Genomic DNA, 3,245 nt, shown 5'->3' with positions numbered 1-3,245 from the left:
AACAAAGACGCGATCTGAGAGAATCGCCGACGATTCACCGACGCCCGTGAGATATTTGGCATGCTAAATATCTGGACCTGTCGGTGGTGATTCACAATCTTGCTGTGTGTGTGAATGTGTTCTGACTGAAAACTACATCGGCGATGACCGACAGCCAATGAGAGAGCAAGATACAGGACAGCAGGCTGTTCGGGGAGGAGTTTTAGACCAGAATATTAGTATTTTAATAGATAGGCCTATATTTACAATTATATAAAACAGAAACAAAGCACAAACATTTGCATGGCCAGCAGCAACAGCAGGACATTTGCAAAATTATTTATTCATCCCCAACTCTTTTTGCAAAACACAGTCCTTGCTCCCCTCGTCTTCCCGACCATTTCCTGCATAAACTGTTTATTTTTTATCATTTTTGCTACAAATCAGTGCACAGACAATTTGGATCGCAATCTTCTTGTAGGCTATCATTTTTAATAACAAATTCAGTGTCGCGCGAGAACTCCGGTCTCACGCACGCGCGCGTGATCTTCCGTTATTTCCTTATCACTTCTCGCTTTTGTTTGGTTGTGAAACGTAGTTTGCGGACCAGGCAGAAGTTGTCGGCGATTTTGTAAAGTCATGCAGTGTGAAACCACCTGTCGCCGATCCATGGTGCAGTGTGAACACAGCAGTAACTGAATGTTACCCCAAATAGTCATGCAGTGTGAAAACAACAGTGACCAGATTATTTTGATTGTCGAACTGATTATTATCGTGCGGTCTGAACTCGGCATAACACTCAAAATAATTAATTGGTTGTAGGAGAAACAAATTGAATTTACTTTTATAAGTATTTAGAACCTTCTTTTTTAATTTAGACTAACTTAAATTTAACTGAAACTGGGCTGGGATTTCCCAGCATGCTTTGTTACTCAAAAGAGAGATTAAATGCTAAAATTAAGTGTTAGGCCTACATAATGTTCTGCTTACATAAACTTTAGTTTTGCCAAGTGTGGTGTCCTCAATTAAAAAAAAAACCTCCTTTACACTTTCAAACAAATGTACTAAAAGTTAAGAAAGGAAATGAGACAAGCTAGGGCCATATCTAAATAAATATTGCATTAAATAAACATATTGAAGATAGGAGCATTTCCGAGGGAAAACAGTAATCAAACAGGTTTGACTGACAAGCGATATAATACAAAGCGATTTAGACCCAGTGGCATGTGATAAGCTGAAACAATTCAGTCACTGAATTGTTTTAGTCTACAGGTTTCAATAATCTGCTCTTGAAAAGACTCTCAGTTAACAGGCAACAAAACCAAAACCATGGTTTGAAAAGTGAGAGTCTGTCTGTCCACGTGAATACCTGCACTGGGCAAATTTACTTATGAAAATACTTATGAACTGGAGAGTCCATTTGTGTTTCATGCATATTTCATGTAAAGCCCCTGTATAATAAACAGAGGAACAAAGGAGCAAGAGTAACATTCTGAATTGAAAGAGGATGTTTCAGCAAAGTAAAGAGATGAAAGAGCAAAATTTGTTAGTAACATGCAGGTATGAATGCAGAGGCTTATCAATGGTGGGGAACTTGATGGTGTGTTGGCAGAATTAAATAAATATTTGTAGCAATATTACTAAAAATAATAATACGGAGAAAGTAAATTACAGCAAAATATTTGAACTGATATTTAATAATAACCTAATTGATTAAGGGCAGGCTTTAAATTTACTTTCAGAATAAAGAAAGTTTACTTTTTAGAATTTTAAAATCGCAGTCTGTTTACCTAAAAAAAAATTACTTTATGTTAGCATATTAGATACAATACAATAAAACAATGAATCAGTGTTCATTGTCAAGTTCAGTGAAAACAAAAATCAAATTGTTAAATAAATTTAAAATGTTTAATTTCACTGCTATAAAATGAAAATATCAAATTTTCAAATAAAGTAAATCACCAAAAAACTATTTAGGGTTTGACCACAGTAAAAAAAAAAAATTCATGATTTATCACAACCTTTAATCTTTTGTCAAATCAACTTAGAAAATTAATGTGGTTAAGATAACACAATATTTTGAGTTTCTATTTATTAAACCAATCTTCTTCATTGTCAACTCAAATTTTTTATTTAAATTAACTCAAAATTTAGGCAACCAGGTAACTAAGTTAAACCAACAATAATTTTTTACAGTGTACAAATGTAATATTGGCTATATCCAAAAATATTTAGCTGTTACACTGATATCAACAACAACAGCACATTTTACAAATACATTCCACTTTGCAAACTGATCTGAAAGTTTTTCCTAGATGCAAAGATATGTTAAGTTTCTTCCATACAAACAATACCTGTCCGTCACAGCAGAAAAAAAATGAAGTCCATCACCTTAGGTCACTGTTCTCTGACAGAAACGAATAACAACCACCCACACTACCTTTTCCTACACACTCAATCTACAGGTTTCGATGCAAATGTCTTCAGCAATAAGACACAGTGCTAACGCTAGTTGCTCTTGGCATGCAAACGATGCATTTATCTAACTTTACCTTCACTCGCCATCTGTAGGGCTCAACTATATTCTTTGCACAGAGTTCAGGAAGCAAAGACATAACATTTTAAATGAAGCTAGAGGAATATTTAGCTCTACAATTTTCCTGTCAAATATTATGGGTGAATAGTGGTAAAGTGGGACAATGGGTAAAGTGGGATAGTTAAGCTTCTTGATTTCTATCTTTACATGTGATTCCATTTCTAAAAATCAACACTGAGCTCATCGTAAGCAAGTATGTAATAAAACAAATATAGGTTATGTCGCTATGACATCACTTTCAGGGGTGTGGCACAACATATTTAACATCCCTGCAGTGAACTGTGATGGTAAAGTAAAATGACATAGTATTCTGAGGTGAATAATGAAGAAGATTATAAAAATAAAAATAAATCATGGATCATTAGGAATTTTATATATTTTGTTATAGGATGTAATGAAATCACATTCATATGAATCTTTTTGTTTTGTTTTTATGTGATTTTGACACTGTCCCAGTTTTCCTATAGCATATTGTTAAAGTGGGACAGAGTATTACTGGCTAACTGGGACAGCCATTTAAGTCATTCTAATGGGGGAATTGAGTTCCCTTTTTATATGCCCCTCATAAATTTAGTTAGCTAACTAGATATTTCAATAAAGATTGTTAACTGCTTAAAAAAACAATACCAATGCCAAAAAACAAAACAAAAAAAACAAACAAAAAAACAAG

This window comes from Siphateles boraxobius, unplaced genomic scaffold (genome assembly GCF_051911475.1).
Source record: "Siphateles boraxobius isolate OS27281-9 unplaced genomic scaffold, OSU_SipBor_1 12, whole genome shotgun sequence".
NCBI lineage: Eukaryota > Metazoa > Chordata > Actinopteri > Cypriniformes > Leuciscidae > Siphateles > Siphateles boraxobius.
The sequence above is the reverse complement of the archived record's forward strand: the minus strand, read 5'-3'. Positions refer to the sequence as shown.